The following is a 23,540-nucleotide window of genomic DNA, read 5'->3' as shown; positions in this document are numbered from 1 at the left end:
AAGGATAAGATGCTGTTGTTTAATCAAAAGGCCTCGATGGCAAGCAGATATCAAGAAGGGGGATATAAGATCCTTACTAGGTGGTATAGAACACCAAAAATGTTACATCAAATTTACCCCCAGATATCAGAGACATGTTGGAGATGTCATGGAGCAGAAGGAACATTATTACATATATTTTGGGAATGTCCAAAAATTAGAGTGTTCTGGGAGATGGTAGCCGATACTATTGTAAGGATTACAGGAATTGACCTGGGAGATAAACCGGCAACTTTTCTGCTGCTGGACATCCCAATGGCAATAGAAAGATTCAAAAATTCTTTGCTGAGACATTTATTGATAGCAGCAAGGGCATGTATCCCGGTTCTGTGGAAAAAAAGCAACCCTCCAGCTAGAGCACAGTGGTTTCAGAGAATTGCAGAAATCCAACAAATGGAAAATTTAACAATGACAATGAGAGATCAAGACGAGAAATATCAGAAGATCTGGGCTCCATATCTAAATTATAGAGAAAGTATGATGTGAAACATTTCGAAATATGATAGAGCAGGCGGGTGGTGGTGGGGGGGGGGGGGGGGGGGAGTGAGGGGGGGATTATAGAGAAAATTCAAACTTTTTTTTTTTTTTTTTTTTTTTCTCTTGTTTGTATATTTATTTATTTATTTTTCTGGGAGGGAAGGGTGAGGGAGGGGGGAGGATGACATGGAATTGAGGTACGGATTGAAATATTATAAGACTGTTATAGCTGTTAAAGAAGTTGTAGATGTAAAACGAAATGTAATGTGAAATCTATGGAAAGAAAAGATGAAAAAATAAAGAATTTATAAAAAAAAAAAGATTCACATTGGTGAGCGTCCCTATTCATGTTCATAGTGCGGAAATTGTTTCTTTAGGAAAGATTGTCTTGTTAAACATCAGAGAATTCACACGGGTGAGCGTCCCTATTCATGTTCAGAGTGCGGGAAAGCTTTCAAAGACAAAGGTGATCTTACTAAACATCACAAAATTCACACTGGTGAGTGCCTCTATTCATGTTCAGAGTGCGGGAAAGCTTTCAAAGACAAAGGTGATCTTACTAAACATCACAAAATTCACACTGGTGAGTGCCTCTATTCATGTTCAGAGTGCGGGAAAGCTTTCACTAAGAAAGGAAATCTTTTGCAACATCAGAAATATCACACAGGCAACCTTCCCTATACATGTTCAGAGTGTGAGAAATCTTTCAATAAGAAAATTGATTTTTTTCAGCACCAGAGAGTTCACACCAGTGAGCGACCCTTTTCATGTTCAGAATGTGGGAAATCTTTCACTCGGAAAAATAACCTTTTGCGACATCAGAAAATATCACATGGGTGAGCTTCCCTATTCGTGTTCAGAGTGCGGGAAATCTTTCATTCAGAAAGAAGACCTTGTTCTGCATCAGAGAATTCGCACAGGTAAATGTCCTTATCTTTGTTCAGAGTGTGGGAAATCTTTCGCTCGTAAAAGCAGCCTTGTCCAACATCAGAGAATTCACATGGGTGAGCGTCCTTATTCATGTTTGGGGTGCGGGAAATCTTTTAATTGTAAAGGAGACCTTGTTAAACATCAGAGAAGTCACACGGGTGTGCATCCCTATTCCTGTACAGAGTTCGGGAAATATTCAACTTGTAAAAGAGGCCTTGTTATACATCAAAGAATTCACATGAAATGGGGAAAAAAGGCCTTAGCGCTACTATTTAAAGTGTAAAATCACCAAAAATTTATTTTGAAAGTGATAAATATATGTATAAATGTGATAAAAAAAAAACCTCATACAGACAAATGAAGTGAATAAACGCACTTAAATCAAACAAGTGTCACTAAAACGTGTAAACGTGCAAAATAGCAATTAAAGTGCTAATAACTGCAGCTGGACCTAGTAGTATTCACATAATACCAGTAGCTGGAAAATAAAATAAATAGTGGTCCTGCGCAAATACAAAATATGATAATAAACGTGCTAGTGCATAAATAAATAAATATACAAAAAGGTAGTTCAAAAATCTAGTTGCCACTTACCAAAATCAAATGCCACTCTTAATACCTTAGAATGTCTACCTAGACATTCCATGTCTACCTAGACATTCCAAGGTATTAGGAGTGGCATTTGTTTATGGACACCGCTGCCTATACCACAGTACAACTATTACAGGAATGAATGGCCCGTGGTGGATGTTCATAACTGGGGAAATATTAACTGTTGAGGACCCCCTGCTGGTTAAAGAGAGAACGGAGGCTGCCTATTCTATTTGATGTGCCTATTTTCCTTATAGTAGAGTTGAGAGTTCTGGGAGCTCATATCCTTTCCGTTCTACATGAATTTGTTTTAACCACTTCCTCTCTGAGTTGAGTCTATCAGAATATCTTTGGTGCCGTTGAATATACCTAAAGACTTGCTATATGGACTCGATTTTTGAACTACCTTTTTGTATATTTATTTATTTATGCACTAGCACGTTTATTATCATATTTTGTATTTGCGCAGGACCACTATTTTATTTTATTTTTCAGCTACTGGTATTAAAAGAATTCACATGGGTGAAAATCCTTATTCATGTTCAGAGTGTGGGAAATCATTGAATCATAAAGAATACCTTGATAAACACAAAATAATTCACAGGGGTGAGAGTCCTATTCAAGTCCATAGTGCAGGAAAGTTTTCTTGAGGAAAGGCAATCTTGTTAAACACCAGAAAATACAATGTAGTGTGGATGGTGGGAGGAGATCTGTCGGAGAATGTAGTGTGGATGGTGGAGGAGAGCTGTCAGAGAATGTAGTGTGGATGGTGGAGGAGAGCTGTCGGAGAATGTAGTGTGGATGGTGGAGGAGATCTGTCGGAGAATGTAGTGTGGATGGTGGAGGAGATCTGTCGGAGAATGTAGTGTGGATGGTGGAGGAGAGCTGTCGGAGAATGTAGTGTGGATGGTGGAGGAGAGCTGTCGGAGAATGTAGTGTGGATGGTGGAGGAGAGCTGTGGGAGAATGTAGTGTGGATGGTGGAGGAGAGCTGTCGGAGAATGTAGTGGGGATGGTGGGTGGAGAGCTGTCGGAGAATGTAGTGTGGATGGTGGAGGAGATCTGTTGGAGAATGTAGTGTGGATGGTGGAGGAGAGGTGTCGGAGAATGTAGTGTGGATGGTGGAGGAGAGGTGTCGGAGAATGTAGTGTGGATGGGGGGAGGAGATCTGTTGGAGAATGTAGTGTGGATGGTGGAGGAGAGCTGTCGGAGAATGTAGTGTGGATGGTGGGAGGAGATCTGTCGGAGAATGTAGTGTGGATGGTGGGGGAGAGCTGTCAGAGAATGTAGTGTGCATGGTGGGAGGAGAGCTGTCGGAGAATGTAGTGTGGGTGGTGGAGGAGATCTGTCGGAGAATGTAGTGTGGATGGTGGGAGGAGAGCTGTCAGAGAATGTAGTGTGGATGGTGGGAGGAGAGCTGTCGAGAGAATGTAGTGTGGATGGTGGAGGAGATCTGTCGGAGAATGTAGTGTGGATGGTAGGAGGAGAGCTGTCGGAGAATGTAGTGTGGATGGTGGGAGGAGATCTGTCGGAGAATGTAGTGTGGATGGTGGAGGAGAGCTGTCGGAGAATGTAGTGGGGATGGTGGAGGAGATCTGTCGGAGAATGTAGTGTGGATGGTGGAGGAGATCTATCGGAGAATGTAGTGTGGATGGTGGAGGAGATCTGTCGGAGAATGTAGTGTGGATGGTGGAGGAGAACTGTCGGAGAATGTAGTGTGGATGGTGGAGGAGAACTGTCGGAGAATGTAGTGTGGATGGTGGAGGAGATCTGTCGGAGAATGTAGTGTGGATGGTGGAGGAGCTCTGTCGGAGAATGTAGTGTGGATGGTGGAGGAGAGCTGTCGGAGAATGTAGTGTGGATGGTGGAGGAGAGCTGTCGAAGAATGTAGTGTGGATGGTGGAGGAGAGCTGTCGGAGAATGTAGTGTGGATGGTGGAGGAGATCTGTCCGAGAATGTAGTGTGGATGGTGGAGGAGATCTGTCCGAGAATGTAGTGTGGATGGTGGAGGAGATCTGTCGGAGAATGTAATGTGGATGGTGGAGGAGATCTGTCGGAGAATGTAGTGTGGATGGTGGAGGAGATCTGTCGGAGAATGTAGTGTGGATGGTGGAGGAGATCTGTCGGAGAATGTAGTGTGGATGGTGGAGGAGAGCTGTCGGAGAATGTAGTGTGGATGGTGGAGGAGATCTGTCGGAGAATGTAGTGTGGATGGTGGAGGAGATCTGTCGGAGAATGTAGTGTGGATGGTGGAGGAGATCTGTCGGAGAATGTAATGTGGATGATGGAGGAGAGCTGTCGGAGAATGTAGTGTGGATGGTGGAGGAGAGCTGTTGGAGAATAGGGAAAACAAAGAAGATACCAAATAGATATCAACAGGTCGGACTTTTAAGGCATGGAAGCAAATAGGAATGTAGAAAAAATATTTATTTTATTGAAAAATACAATATCATAACAGTGTTAAAAACAATATAAAAATCATGAAATTATATAATTTGTACATTGAGCCCTCGCGTCATCTCTCTGCCGCCAGCACAATGAGAGCGGAACTGCAGGGATGCAGGGCGGGCGCCAAGAGATGATGTCATCTCTCTACTCCCCTGCCCCAGGCTCCCTGATTGGCCAGCTCACACACTGAGTCACCCAGCTACCCCTCGCTCTCTCACCCACCCACTGACTGACCGAGCAACCCTCTCTTGCCCACAGAGCCAGCCGTGCTCTCACTCGTGGAGACGGCCGTGGCCTCACCCGCGGAGCCGCCCGGGCTGTCACCCGCAGAGCCATCCGCTCTCTCACTCGCATTATCGGAGGGGGCAATTGCCCTGTTCCCCCCCCCCCCCGATCCGCCCCTGGGCCACCCTGAGGACTTTTCTGCATTGCAGTGTAAAATTCCAGAAGCGATTGGATCTGCTAAGAGCTGCATATCCTGTAGTAGTATATTCGTTCCTGGTGATAGAATTCTCAGCACTGTATGTTGGGATAATTACTCAGAACTGGGCTCTACATTATACATAGTTACATACTAGGTGAGGTTGAAAAAAAGACACAAGTCCATCAAGTCCAACCTATAAAAATACACTGAACACTTCCAGGAAACACATAGCCAAATTCCAGATGAAAAGAGGAAATTCCAATATCTTTTAAGAAAAATGGGAAAATATATTATTAACCAAAATAGAATAACTGTAGAAGAATAATTTACAGCGATGTAAAATGTGTAAATTTACTTTAAAGGGATATGACCCATATTAAATAAAGTCCTGTGTACATTGATAACTATTTTAAAAGATTGTTAAAAAATCATGTTTATATAATTAATGTCTGTACTATATAAATTTGTGCATAAGTTTCAGTTTACTTTTCATTCTTTTGTATTGTCATAATTATAAATAGGGATAAGCCTGATCTACCACCTTGGTTTGGTTCAGCGAATGCTAATGACGTTTGAGTTCTTTTTTTTTTTTTTTTATTCTTTATTTCTTTGCAAGAATACAGAACATAGGCCGTTGATGATAATTATATATAAGATACACTTTCTGATAATCACATAATCCATTAAACTACATCACTAATAAACCAACATAATATATATATTCTTGCCGTTTTTATAAACAAAACAATATCCGTACCCTATCAATACAGTATCAATTCCCCATAACGGTTCTCCTCCTTCTCCCTTGGAAGGGAAAGAAAAAAAAAAGGAAAGGGGGAGGGAAGGGAGGAACAGAAAGAGGATAGGGAAGAGGGAGAAAAGGGGAGGAATCCGACATCACCCCTCCAAAAGGTAGGGTTTGCATCGCTTGACCAGTTAATCTAATCCTCAGTTTCCTCTCCAATCAACCCCTTCCCCTCCTCTGACTGTAAAAATATTTCCCATGGAGCCCAGACTTGTACTATAGCTTCCCTTTCCTCGGGAGGCATAGGGATCAGACTCTCCATGATCCCGATTTTCCTTACTTTATTTAACCATTGCGAAATTCGCGGAGCCCCCGTTTCCTTCCAACAGATGGTGATGCAGCTTTTAGCTGCATTCACCAAGTGACATAGCATTGAATTCTTGTATCTCTCTAATGGGATATGTGTACATTGTAGTAGAAAAAAGGCCGGATCTTCCTCAAGATGATATTCAGTAAACAATTGAGAGATTTTCTGAACCTCTTCCCAAAACTGTCTAATCACTGGGCAATGCCAAAAAATATGGACAATAGTGCCTCTCTCCTTACCGCATCTCCAACACCTATCCGATGACTCTAAGGAGAAAGTATGCATTCGTGATGGAGTATAATATCAACGCATTAGTACTTTATAATTTAATTCCTGTATCTTGACACATCTAGATGATTTAAAAGTCAAATGTATTATTTTCTGACGTTGGGCCGGGGTAAAGGTTTGTCCGAGATCTCTTTCCCATTTATCCAAACTCATTATATCAATATCCTCCAAAGGAGAGACTAATAAAGCATATATTTTAGAAATAATATGGGAGAGGGGCTCCTTCTTCTCACAATACTCTTCAAACCTAGTAAGTGGTCGATCAAAATCCTCAGATGGTCCCAAAGTGTCTAAGAAATGTTTAACCTGTAACGCCTGCCATAGAGGTAATTCATATTGTCCTCCTGATTGCATTAACATTTCTATTGATAGCCATTTTTTAAACTTCAAGAAGTGTGATGCCTGAAAACATCCCCTCCCTCTTAAATTTCTAAATATTCCTGGTTCCAGACCGGACAGAAAATGTGGGTTCCCAAGAATGGGAAATAAAGGAGATTTTGCTGTTGAGATTCTGGGGATACGTACGGCTTTAGCTCCCATCTGGAGCGTAGGTCCTATTAAAGGATGAACTCTTAATAAAGGAGGTATAACCGTACCACACCACATGGCTCTATCTAAAGGAATGGGGCTTACTTGTTGTTCCATAGCGACCCACCTTTTATTGTCTCTATGTCGGCACCAATCCACAATTCTACCAAGCTGCGTAGCCTGGTAGTATTTGTATAAATCAGGTGCTGCGATTCCACCCGCTTCTTTAGACATTGTTAGTAACTTCCTATTAATCCTAGGCCGCTTACTTGCCCATATAAACTTTGTAAAAATTGTTTGAATTTTACTGAAAAAGGCCAGTGGAATCCGGATTGGTAGCGCCTGAAACAAATAAAGAAACTTGGGGACTATGTTCATTTTCAATATATTACTTCTCCCAAACCAGGAATGTGAGGATTTACTCCATTCATTCAACGTTGTACTAATTTCCCTTAATAAGGGTGGGAAGTTCAATGCATATGCATCTATTAAATTAGGTGGATTCTGTATCCCTAAATAGTTCAGGGATGTAGCTGTCCATTTAAACTTAAAATTGTCCTCTAAATTTTTTTGAATGGAGCCCTCCAGTGATATCCCCATCGCCTCTGACTTGCTATAGTTTATGTTAAAACTAGACAGAACTCCGTAACGCTCTATTTCCTCCAATAGATTGGGTAGTGATATTTGTGGACTAGAAAGTGAAAATAATAAATCATCCGCGTATGCTGAAAGTTTATATTCCTGATCCATTAAAGGAATACCCTTAATGTCGGGGTTCTGTCTAATTCTATTTAACAAAGGTTCTAATGACAACGCAAATAAAAGAGGCAACAGGGGACATCCCTGACGCGTCCCATTGGATACTGGGAAATTTTCAGAGTTTATCCCGTTGACCTTCACCTATGCTTGTGGATTTGAATATATTCCTGCTATCCAGTCCAACATTCGATCCCCAAAGCCCATTTGTTTTAAAACTCCTAACATAAAGGGCCAATTGACCCTATCGAAGGCCCTTTCTGCGTCTGTATTGACAAAGATACTCGGCAGCTTCCTGTGATTTGCATATTGAATTAAATTCAGGACCTTAATTGTACTGTCCCTAGCTTCACGTGTGGGGACAAACCCCACTTGGTCCAAGTGGACCAATTGCGTCATAAACGGCTGTAGGTGAGATGCGAGTATCTTTGTGAATATTTTATAATCCATATATAGTAGTGATATTGGATGGTAGTTACAACATATTGATTGATCCTTTCCTTCTTTTGGAATGAGTACAATATGTGCCCTTAATGCTTCTACAGGTGGAGGCTCGGTTTTTCCTTGTATGTTAAATGTTTTAACCATATAGGGGACTAGTTGTAGATGAAAACTTTTAAAATATTGCAGAGTAAATCCGTCTGGGCCAGGAGCCTTTCCTTGCTTTAGCATCTTTATGTCAGAGAATCACCAGACTTCAACGTCGGCACTTCCCCGTGCGCCTGCGGGGAAGAGCTGCACAACGATGCACGCATATGCGTGATACGATACAATGTCGTACACGCATGTGCAAACCTATGCACACGGCTATGGGCCTTACCTGATTGGCCTGACAGGCCTATAAAAGGCATCAATGTGCTCCAGGATGGCTACTTTCAGATTGAAGGCCGTCTACAGCACCTGGCGATCTCTCCCAATCCATCGGATCCTTCACCTTCTACAGCCATTAAACAAGCCACCGATCAAATTTCCGAAAATACAGCATCCTCCCTAGAAAAGAAACATGGTTTACTATGGGCACACAGCAAGATATTCATTCCTCCCTCTGTAAGGCTCCGGATTTTGCAGACCTTTCACGATCATAAGATGGCAGGACATTTTGGGGTCCAGAAGACTGCTGATTTGATCTATCGTTCCTTCTGGTGGCCGGGTTGGAGGAAGGATTGCAGGAACTATGTCCAGTCTTGTATTATCTGCCAACGAAATAAGGGGGCTAACACCAAAGCATGGGGACTTTTGAGATCCTTACCTGTTCCCGAACGTCCCTGGAGAGAGATCTCTATGGATTTTATTGTGGATCTGCCATCTTCAGACAAGTTTACCACGATCCTAGTAGTAGTAGTAGATCGCCTCTCGAAGATGGCACACTTCCTACCCATGTGTGGCACTCCCTCTTCTGCGGCTACAGCAAGTATTTTCATCAAGGAAGTCGTGAGGCTACATGGTGTCCCCTCCAATATCGTGTCTGATAGGGGAATTCAGTTCACCTCAAAATTTTGGAAGAATCTCTGCAAGGCACTGGAGATCAAGACCTCTCTATCTTCCGCATACCACCCGCAAAGCAACGGGCAAACAGAAAGGACAAATCAAACGTTAGAGCAATACCTCCATTGCTTTTGCTCCTGCTCCCAAGACGATTGGTCTTCTCTCCTGCCCTGCGCGGAATTTGCCTACAGTGGTGTGAAAAAGTGTTTGCCCCCTTCCTCATTTCCTGTTCCTTTGCATGTTTGTCACACTTAAGTGTTTCGGAACATCAAACCAATTTAAACAATAGTCAAGGACAACACAAGTAAACACAAAATGCAATTTGTAAATGAAGGTGTTTATTATTAAAGATGAAAAAAAATCCAAACCATCATGGCCCTGTGTGAAAAAGTGATTGCCCCCCTTGTTAAAACATACTATAACTGTGGTTGTCCACACCTGAGTTCAATTTCTCTAGCCACACCCAGGCCTGATTATTGCCACACCTGTTCACAATCAAGGCATCACTTAAATAGGAGCTGCTTGACACAGTAAGGTCCACCAGAAGATCCTTAAAAGCTACACATCATGCCGAGACCCAAAGAAATTCAGGAACAATTGAGAAAGAAAGTAATTGAGATCTATCAGTCTGCAAAGGGTTATAAAGCCATTTCCAAAGCTTTAGGAATCCAGCGAACCACAGTGAGAGCCATTATCCACAAATGGCGAAGACATGGAACAGTGGTGAACCTTCCCAGGAGTGGCCGGCCGCCCAAAATTACCCCAAGAGCGCAGCGACGACTCATCCAAGAGGTCACAAAAGACCCCACAACAACGTCCAAGGAACTGCAGGCCTCACTTGCCTCAGTTAAGGTCAGCGTTCATGCCTCCACCATCAGGAAAAGACTGGGCAAAAATGGCCTGCATGGCAGAGTTCCAAGGAGAAAACCACTGCTGAGCAAAAAGAACATCAAAGCTCGTCTCAATTTCTCCACAACACATCTTGATGATCCCCAAGACTTTTGGGACAACATTCTGTGGACCGATGAGACAAAAGTGGAACTCTTTGGAAGGTGTGTGTCCAAGTATATCTGGCGTAGAAGGAACACTGCATTTCATAAAAAGAACATTATACCAACAGTAAAATATGGTGGTGGTAGTGTGATGGTCTGGGGCTGTTTTGCTGCTTCAGGACCTGGAAGACTTGCCGTGATAAAAGGAACTATGAATTCTGCTGTCTACCAAGAGATCCTGAAGGAGAATGTCCGACCATCTGTTCGTGTACTCAAGCTGAAACAAACTTGGGTTCTGCAGCAGGACAATGATCCTAAACACACCAGCAAGTCCACCACCGAATGGCTGAAGAAAAACAAAATGAAGACTTTGGAGTGGCCTAGCCAAAGTCCTGACCTGAATCCTATTGAGATGTTGTGGTATGACCTTAAAAAGGCCGTTCATGCTCGAAAACCCTCTAATGTAACTGAATTAGGACAATTCTGCAAAGATGAGTGGGCCAAAATTCCTCCAGGACGCTGTAAAAGCCTCATTGCACGTTATCGCAAACGCTTGGTTGCAGTTGTTGCTGCTAAGGGTGGCCCAACCAGTTATTAGGTTTAGGGGGCAATCACTTTTTCACACAGGGCCATGATGGTTTGGATTTTTTTTCACCTTTAATAATAAACACCTTCATTTACAAATTGCATTTTGTGTTTACTTGTGTTGTCCTTGACAAACATGCAAAGGAACAGGAAATGAGGAAGGGGCAAACACTTTTTCACACCACTGTATAATAACTCTGTACATTCCGCTACCAACCAAACTCCATTTTGGGCGAACTATGGCTACCACCCTTCTTTCTTGCCAGATTCCGTCCCTGAAGTCTCCGCTCCTGCAGTCCAAGAACGGGTAAAGTCAATTCAGGACAATTTCCTACAGATTCAGGAGGCCATGAAGAAGGCTCAAAGAGACTATGAGGTGTACTACAATAGAGGAAGAAGGAGTTGCCCAAGTTTCAAGATCGGGGATAAGGTTTGGTTATCTTCTGCCAACCTGAGATTGCCATACCGTCACGGAAGCTCGATCCCAAGTTCATTGGCCCCTTTGAGATCAAAAGGGTGGTAAACCCAGTAGCTTTTGAACTGGCGCTACCTAGTTCGTACAAAATTCACCCGGTGTTCCATGCTTCCCTACTAAAACCAGTAATTCCAAGTTCTTTCACCGGAAGACAAGTGGCACCACCTCCACCCGTCAAAGTCAAAGGTGAGGAAGAATTCGAGGTGGAAGCCATAACGGACTGTCGAAGAAGGGGAAGACAGACCCAATACCTGGTAAAATGGAAAGGGTATCCCCCTGAAGACAGTTCTTGGGAACCCTCCAGTAACATCCACGCTCCTCGCCTGATACGGGATTTTTACCGGAGACACCCCAAGCTACCAGCCAGATTGGGCATCCGGAGGCTGCCCCTTGGGGGGGGGGGGCGCAGTCAGAGAATCACCAGACTTCAACGTCGGCACTTCCCCGTGCGCCTGCGGGGAAGAGCTGCACAACGACGCACGCATATGCGTGATACGATACAATGTCGTACACGCATGTGCAAACCTATGCACACGGCTATGGGCCTTACCTGATTGGCCTGACAGGCTTATAAAAGGCATCAATGTGCTCTGTGTCTTTGCTGGTTTGTCTCCTCAGCTCACCTGTGTTCCTGTTTCCTGTTCCTGTTGACCACTTCCTGTTGTGACCCGGATTGCTTGAAGACTACTCTGATTCTCTCTTGATCTGACCCCTGGCTTGTTAAACGGACTTTCTGCACTTAGCCTTGCTGGCTCACGGACTGTTACCTGTGTTTGACCCTCGGCCTGCCTCTGGAATATCCTTTGTCTCACGGACTGATACCTGTGTTTGACCCTCGGCCTGCCTCTGGAATATCCTTTGTCTCATGGACTGATACCTGTGTTTGACCCTCGGCCTGCCTCTGGAATATCCTTTGTCTCACGGACTGATACCTGTGTTTGACCCTCGGCCTGCCTCTGGAATATCCTTTGTCTCACGGACTGATACCTGTGTTTGACCATCGGCCTGCCTCTGGAATATCCTCTGTCTCACGGACTGTTACCTGTGTTTGACCCTCGGCCTTCACTCTAGGTGTTAGAACCCCTGGCAGGCGTTTACTTCTACCAGTTCCAAGATCTTCTGCACGGGCATCTCTTCCTTCAGAAGACCTGCTGCATACTAGTCACCTGCTGGCAACCCGTGCCTCTCTGTGCCCTGTACCCACTGTTCCACCCTCAGGGGTACTGTGCACCCAGCTGCAAGGGAAGCCGCTCTCAGCACTTCGGCTTTGGTGAGTACCTGACACTTTATTGCCGAAGTTACTTCTTCTATTGTTATTGGTAACTCGAGCTTTCTTCGCACTGGAGATGACAATCTCGCTAAATTTGAGAATTCAAGATATTCTTCTAATGATGAGGAGGGATGGGAGGGAGCTGGAAGATTATACAGTGAAGTATAGTATTGTCTGAATTCCTCTGCAATATCTTTCGGTAGTGAGCATTTGAGATTTCCTTTTGTTCTAATATAGGGTATATATGAACGGAGTCGTTGCTTTTTTAATTTCCTTGCTAACACTTTACCACATTTGAAGTGAATTTTTTGGAAAATCTGGTCCCCAACCAGAAATATCAACAAAGAGAGAAAGCCAAGGGACTATTACGGTGCACATATACGGATAATAAAGACATTGAGAAAACAGTTCTATAAAAATAACAAGTCAATTTATTTGAACATAAAATCATTACAAATAATCAGGGGCTGGTATAGAAGGTGAAGTATTTCGACTAGTTTCGCTTTTTCAGCTTCCTCAGGAAATACCAACATCTAAAATACATATATGGATAAAGATCACAATTAAATATACGACAACATAGTAAGGTGCAATCGAAAAGGAGGGGGAACATTTGTTTGAAATTATATTCAAGGTCTTACCATCGCGCCCAGGTCCCCAAGATAGTTCAGGTGACCGAGGGAAGTCTCCCCCGGCGGCTGGGGGAGGTATTAATCCCAGTAATAACCGAAATCTGTGTGGAGATATTTCTGTTGATACTTATTGGTTTATAATTGGCCTCAAAACATTTAGAGGTGATAATTAGTGTGGAAATCATCTCAACCATCAAAGATAAACCAATGTGGTTGAGAGGAGGTGGATGTGCTCATGAAATGGGAAAAACGCGTGGTTATGGCTATCCAAGGGTACAAATTAGTGTGCACAAAGGGTCAAACCACATTAGTGAGGCTACCCAAGTGGTGAAAAGTGATATAACAGTGAAGTGTGCGTGAGTACATACCAAAAGAGAAAGAAACAACCCCATAATGATCAGTGTATAAGTGAACCAAGGTTAAACCGAAAATGTGAATTAATGAGATGAAAGAGAGGGGGATATAGAAGAAAATGCCCCATGGATGTGAAAAGGATAAAGTATAGTGATAGAGATAATTAGTGAAATCCAGTAAAGGTAAGGGCAAGAAATCAAGATGGTTACCCGTAAAGGAATATATATTGGTATCTCTAGGGCCCGGAGGGGGTAGCAGGGGTGTCCACCCATCGATAGATAAGCAGGTCAGCCTGGCTGGATGTGGACAGTGTAAAAAATAGGAGAACATCCGCAGCATCAAAGTATTCTATATTTGAAGAGTCATCTGTGTAAATATTCAAAGGGTAATCTATCAATCTATAAAACAATACTTGATGTGAGGGAGCACCATCATAGCGCTCAGTCCAAGATATACTAACTTACCGATCACGGCACCCCCAATGTTCACCGGGTGAATTCGGTATACAGGGTAGCGGAAGACACGCTATAAATACCCCCCAACCCCGCTAAATGACTCCAGCGCCAAGTCGCCGGCGCATAGCGTCACGGGGTCAGGGGCTCTACAGTACGCGCGCATCGGCACCCAACGCGCATGCGCCCCTAGTCCGAGGCATCCCGCACAGGTCGCGAACAAAATTGTTACGCATAAACCGTGCAGCGCCTGGCGCGGTCTGCGCATGCGCGGAAGAACCGCACGAGCGTCTGCGCTCCCGTCCCTAGGCCAATAATTCTTAGCCGGGACACGGGCAAGGGGAGAGGGGGCCGGCGAAGCATTCAAATGCAATGCCTCACCCTCCCCCAAACCAACCCCCCAAGAGCTGCACCAGCCGCCGGGAGAGAGGCCCGGGACCCAAACCCACAAGGGGGGGGGGGGAAACAGGCAGGAGGGCAAGACCTATCATAGTGAGCTAATTGAATATAGTGATACGGCACATATAAATAGTACAAACAATAAGTTAGTAAAGTAACAAGACACATATAGTGTCAAAAAGGTGATCATAATGAACTCATATATGGTTATCAACACAGTCCATATTCACATGAGCAGCAGTTGTTAGTTATAACCACCGTTTGAACACGATGGTATATAACCAGCGGGAATATCCATTTTAAATGGCAAATTTGGATCGTTTGTTGGTAGTACTTATGGTAATAGTTGATTCAATGATTCAAGAGGTGCCCTCCATTCATTTAAGATAGGAGGAAAAAAAATATATATCAAAAAGATATGTATACAAAAATAAATCCTAGTAGAGTCAATCAAATTACAGATCTGGGTCGTAAAACCCATCCAAATTGGGCAGGAATATCCATACTGAACCGCTATTTAACCGCTACAACACAGTTGAACTGGATTGTGATTCAATTCGATATATAACAGGTATAAACAAGCAATCACACAGTTATATTGGGTAGCAAAAATAAAAGAGGCCTGTTCCCCATTTGTGCCATGATGGGGAAACCAGAGTGTGCTCGGGGCTTAAAAATGTATGCGGATCAGGACACGAAGAGGATGAGTCTAAGCTCCTCCGCTCCTCGTGGACAGATACCGACACACAGCATCAGGTGTGTTATCCACCTATTCATCTATGAAAATTATATATGGCCTCGCAAAGAAGTATATAAGCATACAATATTACATACTGCACCATCATCCCAAATTAATATGAAGGGGCATTTTCTTCTATATCCCCCTCTCTTTCATCTTATTAATTCACATTTTCGGTTTAACCTTGGTTCACTTTTACACTGATCATTATGGGGTTGTTTCTTTCTCTTTTGGTATGTACTCACGCACACTTCACTGTTATATCACTTTTCACCACTTGGGTAGCCTCACTAATGTGGTTTGACCCTTTGTGCACACTAATTTGTACCCTTGGATAGCCATAACCACGCGTTTTTCCCATTTCATGAGCACATCCACCTCCTCTCAACCACATTGGTTTATCTTTGATGGTTTTGAGGCCAGATTATAAACCAATAAGTATCAACAGAAATATCTCCACACAGATTTCGGTTATTACTGGGATTAATACCTCCCCCAGCCGCCGGAGGAGACTTCCCTCGGTCACCTGAACTATCTTGGGGACCTGGGCGCGATGGTAAGACCTTGAATATAATTTCAAACAAATGTTCCCCCTCCTTTTCGATTGTACCTTACTATGTTGTCGTATATTTAATTGTGATCTTTATCCATATATGTATTTTAGATGTTGGTATTTCCTGAGGAAGCTGAAAAAGCGAAACTAGTCGAAATACTTCACCTTCTATACCAGCCCCTGATTATTTGTAATGATTTTATGTTCAAATAAATTGACTTGTTATTTTTATAGAACTGTTTTCTCAATGTCTTTATTATCCGTATATGTGCACCGTAATAGTCCCTTGGCTTTCTCTCTTTGTTGATATTTCTGGTTGGGGACCAGATTTTCCAAAAAATTCACTTCATATTAATTTGGGATGATGGTGCATTATGTAATATTGTATGCTTATATACTTCTTTGCGAGGCCATATATAATTTTCACTTTACCACATTTATCTCCTGATTCATATATTACTCTCCTCTCTTGTTGTAACATTGCCCTTGCCTTATACCGTAGGATATCAGATAACTGTCTTCTTAAATATGCTAATTCTATCCCCATGTCCTTTTCCATTGACCTCTTATGTTGTATCTCTATCTCCCTTATCTTCTCCAATAGTCTACCTGTTTCCTCTTCTCTGGCTCTCTTTATTCGGGACCCATGTTTTATTAGAATTCCTCTAATTACTACTTTGTGGGCTTCCCACACTATCCCCATTTTAGTCTCTCCATTGTCATTCATTTTAAAATACGAATCGATTTCCCTTACCACCTCTTCTCGAATTTCAGGACGATGCAAAAGACTTTCATTCAATTTCCAGTTCCAATCCATTTTATGTGTAGCTTCCTTCAAAAAAATATTGATCGTAACTGGTGCATGGTCAGACCATGTTATATTTCCTATACGTATGTCCTGTACTAACGATAGTGTTCGCTGAGATAGTAAAATGAAATCGATGCGTGAATACCGTTGATGGGGGTTGAGAAGAATGTATAATCCCTTTCATCTGCATGGAAAGCCCTCCATACATCAACCAATTGAAATTCGTTTAATTTGCGAAGGATATTCTTCCTAATTTTTTCAGAGACAGATGATGTCCCTTTCGACGTATCTAGTTTTGGATCTAGAGGGGCATTAAAATCCCCCCCAATGTAATTATATAATTTGTACATTGAGCCCTCGCGTCATCTCTCTGCTGCCGGCACAATGAGAGCGGAACTGCAGGGATGCAGGGCGGGCGCCAAGAGATGATGTCATCTCTCTGCTCCCCTGCCCGCTGGCTCCCTGATTGGCCAGCTCACACACTGAGTCACCCAGCTACCCCTCGCTCTCTCACCCACCCACTGACTGACCGAGCAACCCTCTCTTGCCCACAGAGCCACCCGTGCTCTCACTCGTGGAGATGGCCATGGCCTCACCCGCAGAGACATTATAATTAATGTCTGTACTATATAAATTTGTGCATAAGTTTCAGTTTACGTTTCATTCTTTTGTATTGTCATAATTATAAATAGGGATAAGCCCTTGGTTTGGTTCAGCGAATGCTAATGACGTTTGAGTTCTAAAGCTGAATCTTAAATATCAGTAATGGCTATTCTGAGCTAATAGGCAAGGGATTGTCAAACACAGGGCATTGGCTTGAGGGATATGTAGGAAAAAATGTTATTACCATGTTTCAGAGACAACAGCCAAACATTACACAGTGGCTGGAGCGCATGGAAGCAAATTGATTTGGGTCTTGGGCAGCAATCTATGAGGGAGAGATGATTGAATTATTCTTGAAATAACAACTAGAGCGTATTATTTCAAAGACAGCAGTCATTATTATTGTATAGACTTTCTGCCAATTTTGCAAGCATTTATACTAGATAACTATGAGGTATATGTTACTCTGAAACAAAAATCTGTTTATCATATCGGAGTCAAGAGCCAGAAACATTTTGCAGACTCGCCGCACACTATGTACAGTGAGCTTTCTTACTAGCCCACAATGGAAGACAGAGACATTTTCCCATTGTTACTGTATGTAACTAAATTAAAGTGTACATTTTCCAGAGTTACAAGCAAGAAAAACTTTATTAATTTGATGGGCAGCATGTACTCTTTTTATAACTCAGGCCGCGTACACACGGGCGGATTGTCTGCCCAACTAAGTTCGTCAGACAATCCGACAGACAGTCCGTTCAAAATTTGAATGAACGGACTTGACCACACACGATGAGCAGACAGTCCGCTGAAAGCGTGCGTGATGACGTGTACAGCACGTACGACGGGACTAGAAAAACTACGTCCTATACACTGCAATGCAACCTTCGGCCGTGTAAACCCTTTCTGAGCATGCGCCATACTTAGTCCGTCCAACTTGCCTACACACGAGCGGACTGTCCGCTGAAACCAAGTTTGGACAGACAAAACCAAGTTTGAACGGACTGTCTTACGGAAATTCCGTAAGACTTTGTTCATCAGATTGTCCGCTGAAAAAGTCCGCTGAAGCCCACACACGAGCGGATTGTCCGCTGAAACACGGTTCAGCGGACTAAGTTGGACAGACAATCCGCCTGTGTGTACGCGGCCTAAGATGCAACGTCAGCTAGAGGGAGCGTGCAGATTGAATGGTGATTAAAGAAATAACTGAAGACTGAAACACAGTACATATTTGTCTATTAGATAGTTTGTTATTTCAGAGGACGAGAGCAGGCAGATTGTATGTAAAAAAAAGCTATGATTGAAGATTTATAGCACACTTTCAAAGCCTTTCTTGGATAATCCAAAATTTCTCAAAGACAGAGCAAGCACTGCACTTGCAAAAATAAATAAATATTTAATAGGAGATTGAAGATGGAAAGATGTTACAGATTACACCAGAGATGTTTAGCCTGTATGGGCAGCCTTCAATTTCAAAGTTGCTGAGCAGGCATATTACACCTGGAAATAAAAAATGAGTGTCTTTTTTCAGTGACTGATGAGACCAAAATATTACTGTTCTGAGAAGGCTTATTGCAAAAGAACGTTGTGTTAGTTTGTTACAAATGTAACAGAAAAAATAATCACATGTAATTTCTAAAGGATAGATCAAGTACATTGCATCTGAATAGAAAAAAACATGTATATTTTTAGAGACTGATGTATATTTTTGGAGACTGATCCACCACAGATCCTAAACCATTATAGACATACTGCAGTTTCTGAGGAGGCATATTTCATCTGTAAATAAAAATTGCACAGATTTGCACCACATCTTAGAAGCCTTTATAGGATAGGCCACAATTTCTGAGGGAGAGAACAAGCATGTTGCATCTGGGAGCAAACATTTGTAACTTGTGAAAATGAGGATAGGAAAATGTCAAATATTTACCCCACAGATATAAAGCCTGTATGGACAAGCTGCAATTTGAGTGATTAAGCATGCATATTGTATCTGGAACACAAAAATTAGTTGACAGTGGGCGGTATGTACAGGAGAGGAGTGGGGAGGGAATGACATTGGGCGGTATGTACAGGAGAGGAGTGTGGAGGGTATGACAGTGGGCAGTATGTACAGGAGAGGAGTGTGGAGGGTATAATGGGGGCAGTATGTACAGGTAGAGGACTGTGGTGGGTATTACAGTTGGCAGTATGTACAGGAGAGGAGTGTGGAGGGTATGACAGTGGGCGGTATGTACAGGAGAGGAGTGCGGAGGGTATGACAGTGGGCAGTATGTACAGGAGAGGAGTGTGGAGGGTATGACGGTGGGCGGTATGTACAGGAGAGGAGTGTGGAGGGTATGACATTGGGCGGTATGTACAGGAGAGGAGTGTGGAGGGTATGACAGTGGGCGGTATGTACAGGAGAGGAGTGCGGAGGGTATGACAGTGGGCAGTATGTACAGGAGAGGAGTGTGGAGGGTATAATGGGGGCAGTATGTACAGGTAGAAGACTGTGGTGGGTATTACAGTTGGCAGTATGTACAGGAGAGGAGTGTGGAGGGTATGACAGTGGGCGGTATGTACAGGAGAGGAGTGCGGAGGGTATGACAGTGGGCAGTATGTACAGGAGAGGAATGTGGAGGGTATAATGGGGGCAGTGTGTACAGGAGAGGACTGTGGTGGGTATTACAGTGGGCAGTATGTACAGGAGAGGAATGTGGAGGGAAGGCAGTATGTACAGGAGAGGAGTGTATGACAGTGGGTAGTATGTACAGCACAGGAGTGCGAATGGTACGATGGGGGGCAGTATGTACAGGAGAGGAGTGCAGAGGGTATGACAGTGGGCGGTAGGTACAGGAGAGGAGTGCGGAGGGTATGACAGTGGGCAGTATGTGCAGGAGAGGAGTGGAGAAGGTAGGACAGTGGGCAGGGCCCTTGCTTTACATAGTTGATGGTAAATCTAAAGGAAATTTAACAAGAAAATTGTACTGTCAGCTGTGAACGGGGTGCAGACTTCCCAGCCACAGGCTGTCTTTTTTGATTCTCCTGTCACCTTAACTTTTCACTGCAACACCTGAAACTTTAGCAGCTTTCCACCCAAGGAGACTTTTATCAGTAAAAAACTCAGCTCACCTCCTCTATGTCTGTAGTGTGAGCAGCAGCCAGCCTGACAGTAGCTACAGTGAGCTTTGTCTCCCGGTTTTCTCAGCACATGGCACTGGTGAGTGGGAGATGGGGGTTATTGAGTCAGAGATCACAGAGACCCTACAGGAGCCTTTGGGGGGGGGGGGGAAGTGGAACAGAAAGGAGCTTCGGATTTACAAACACACACCACAGGCACAGTGTATTTACCTAGAAGCAATGATGCGCCTGCTGTCTCCACAGTGGCAACTATGCTGATTGCCCCACTGCCCCCCGCCCGAATGGTCTGTCCCTGGTCTGGGCTGAATAATGTTCCCGGGTTTCAAGCAGTACAAAACCCGGTCACATGATTCAAGACCCAGACTGTCCAAGTCAATCCCAGACAGGTGGCAACCCTAGACCAGATACATCCTAAATATAGAGCCATTTATCCAATTGTCCATTCAGAGCCTCTGGTTTATAGACCAGATACATCCTAAATATAGAGTCATTTATCTAACTTTCCACCCAAAGCCTCTGGTTTATAGACCGGATACATCCTAAATATAGAACCATTTATCCAACTGTCCAGCCAGAGCCTCTGGTTTATAGAACAGCTACATCCTAAATATAGAACCATTTATCCAACTGTCCATCCAGAGCCTCTGGTTTATAGACCGGATACATTCTAAATATAGAACCATTTATCCAACTGTCCATCCAGAGCCTCTGGTTTATAGAACAGATACATCCTAAATTTAGAACCATTTATCCAACTGTCCATCCAGAGCCTCTGGTTTATAGACTGGATACATCCTAAATATAGAATCATTGATCCAACTGTCCATCCAGAGCCTCTGGTTTATAGACTGGATACATCCTAAATATAGAATCATTGATCCAACTGTCCATCCATAGCTTCTGGTTTATAGACCGAATACATCCTAAAAATAGTCTTTTATCTCAATGTACATCTTATGCTGCGTACACACGATCAAACAAGCGGGTGGAAAAGTCCGGCAAACTGAAGTCCGCCAAACAATCCCCCCGTGTGTAGCCTCCGGCATACTTTTTTGACCCGAAAGTACGGCGGACTTAGAAAGTAGTTTTACACTCCAATCTTCCCGCCGGACTCGCATTTCGGCGGACAATCCGGCCGTGTGTGTGCCAGTCCGTCGTACTTTTAAAATGAGCGGACTTTTCCCACCCGGAGAAAAGTCCGCTCATTTCGAGCGGGTCTCCAGGTAGGCGGGGCCCGCGAAGGAGACGTCGCTGGCCCCACCGCCTGGTATGGACTTAAAGGGGAACCCCAACGCCGAAAAAAATCGGCGTGGGGGTACCCCCCAGGTCCACATCAGACCCTTGTCCGTGCACGCTACCCGGCCGGCGCGGCCCCCCCACCCCAAAGCACCTTGTCCCCATGTTGATGAGGACAAGGGCCTCTTCCCGACAACCCTGGCCATTGGTTGTCGGGGTCTGTGGGCGGGGGGCTTATCGGAATCCGGGAGCCCCACCCTATGTGAATGAGTATGGGGTACAATGTACCCCTACCCATTCACCTGTAAAATAAAAGAAACAAAAAAAACACAACACACAAGATAAAATAATTTATTGCACAGCTCCGGGGGTCTTCCGTCTTCGGGGGGGTCTTCTCGCCGGACTCTTGCTAGCGGAGGAGCCCGGCTTTCTTCCTCGCCGCCGGCCTCTTCTTCCGACTTCGGGGGTCTTGTCCCCCTCTTCGGTTCTTCTGCCGGGCCACCGCGCCTTCTTCTAGCTCTTTTACAGGCGGTGGCCTGGTCTTCTGTCACCGCCGCCGCCTTCCGTTCTTCTCTTCTTCTTCAGATGTTGCCTCGCCGAGTCCTCCACTCACAATGACTGGGACCGGGCACGCGGCGACTTATATAGGGTCTTCGGTTGATGTCACATGGGTTCATGTCACATGGTGACCCCGCCCCCTTACGATGTCACAGTCCCGGAGGATGCTGGGACTGTCGCCATGTGACATGAACCCATGTGACATCAACCAAAGACCCCGCCCCTTGTCCCTATATAAGTCGCCGCGTGCCCGGTCACCGTCATTGTGAGCGGAGGGCTCGGCGAGGCAACATCTGAAGAAGATGAATGGAAGGCGGTCGGCGGCGACGACAGAAGACCGGGCCACCGCCTGTAAAAGAGCTAGAAGAAGGCGCGGTGGCCCGGCAGAAGAACTGAAGAGGGGGACAAGACCCCCGAAGTCGGAAGAAGAGGCCGGCGGCGAGGAAGAAAGCCGGGCTCCTCCGCTAGCAAAAGAGCTACAAGAAGATAGCGGAGGAGTCCGGCGAGAAGACCCCCCCGAAGACAGAAGACCCCCGGAGCTGTGCAATAAATTATTTTATCTTGTGTGTTGTGTTTTTTTTGTACTTTTATTTTACAGGTGAATGGGTAGGGGTACATTGTACCCCATACTCATTCACATAGGGTGGGGGGGCCAGTATCCGGGGGCCCCCTTATTAAAGGGGGCTCCTGGATTCCGATAAGCCCCCCGCCCGCAGACCCCGACAACCAACGGCCAGGGTTGTCAGGAAGAGGCCCTTGTCGGGAAGAGGCCCGGCCCCCCCTTCCCCAAGGCACCCCCCCATGTTGAGGGCACGCAGCCTGGTATAGCTCAGGAGGGGGGCGCTCGCTCGTCCCCCCTTTCCTGGCCGGCCGGGTAGCGTGCTCGGACAAGGGTCTGATGTGGACCTGGGGGGGGGCCCCCATGCCGATTTTTTTCAGCGTTGGGGTTCCCCTTTAAGTCCATACCAGGCGGCGGGGCCAGCGACGTATCCTTCGCGGGCCCCGCCTACCTGGAGACCCGCTCGAAATGAGCGGACTTTCCTCCGCGTGTGTGGGCGAGTCCGTTCCTTTCAAAAGTAGGGCGGATAGTACGGCGGACTTAGTACGCCGTATTAGTCCGCTGAAAAAGTGCCGTGTGTGGGCAAGTAGCCCATTCGGAAAGACCGACGTACAGTCTGGCGGGAAGTCCGCCAGACTAAGTACGTCGGACAGACGGCTACGTCTTTACAGACACATAAACACATGATACTAATGAGGAAAAACACTGCATGTAAGAAATTAACATACTTAATTTTTCTGTCCTTTAACTTTTTATTTTACCCATACATTTTTTATTTTACCCATACATTTTTTATTTTACCCATACATTTTTTATTTTATCAAAAGAGAACATAACAATTAAGATTGTTGCAAATCGTACATATCATTGTAATGAAAAAACATTGTAAAGGCATATAAAATAGGCTTCGTTCAAATCTTGATGGCCCAATCCAGCCTACCCCAAATGGGTTCACGTTGCAAAACCCTGAAAAGCTTTTGGAACTCTGTTTCATCCTTTATAACTTGCAATATTTTAAGATGGTTACAGGATCTGGTGGTTCTTATTTTTTTAACCATTGCAGTATTATCTTATAATATTCACATCATGAAAGCAGACGGGACTCCCCCTTGAATGACATTATTC

General features: G+C 44.4%; 1 protein-coding gene and 1 pseudogene across 1 annotated transcript in view; both read left to right on the top strand.

Annotated features, from left to right (window-relative positions):
• Window positions 1-23,540, top strand: part of LOC143955180 (uncharacterized) — a 275,659-nt gene that overhangs the window by 70,489 nt on the left and 181,630 nt on the right.
• Window positions 835-1,921, top strand: LOC143955401 (uncharacterized; annotated as a pseudogene).

This window comes from Lithobates pipiens, unplaced genomic scaffold (assembly GCF_037356315.1).
Source record: "Lithobates pipiens isolate NorthernLeopardFrog02 unplaced genomic scaffold, aLitPip1_a1.2 Scaffold_35, whole genome shotgun sequence".
In the NCBI taxonomy this organism is placed as follows: Eukaryota; Metazoa; Chordata; class Amphibia; order Anura; family Ranidae; genus Lithobates; species Lithobates pipiens.
Note: the sequence above shows the minus strand (reverse complement) of the source record. Positions and strands in the feature narration are given on the sequence as shown.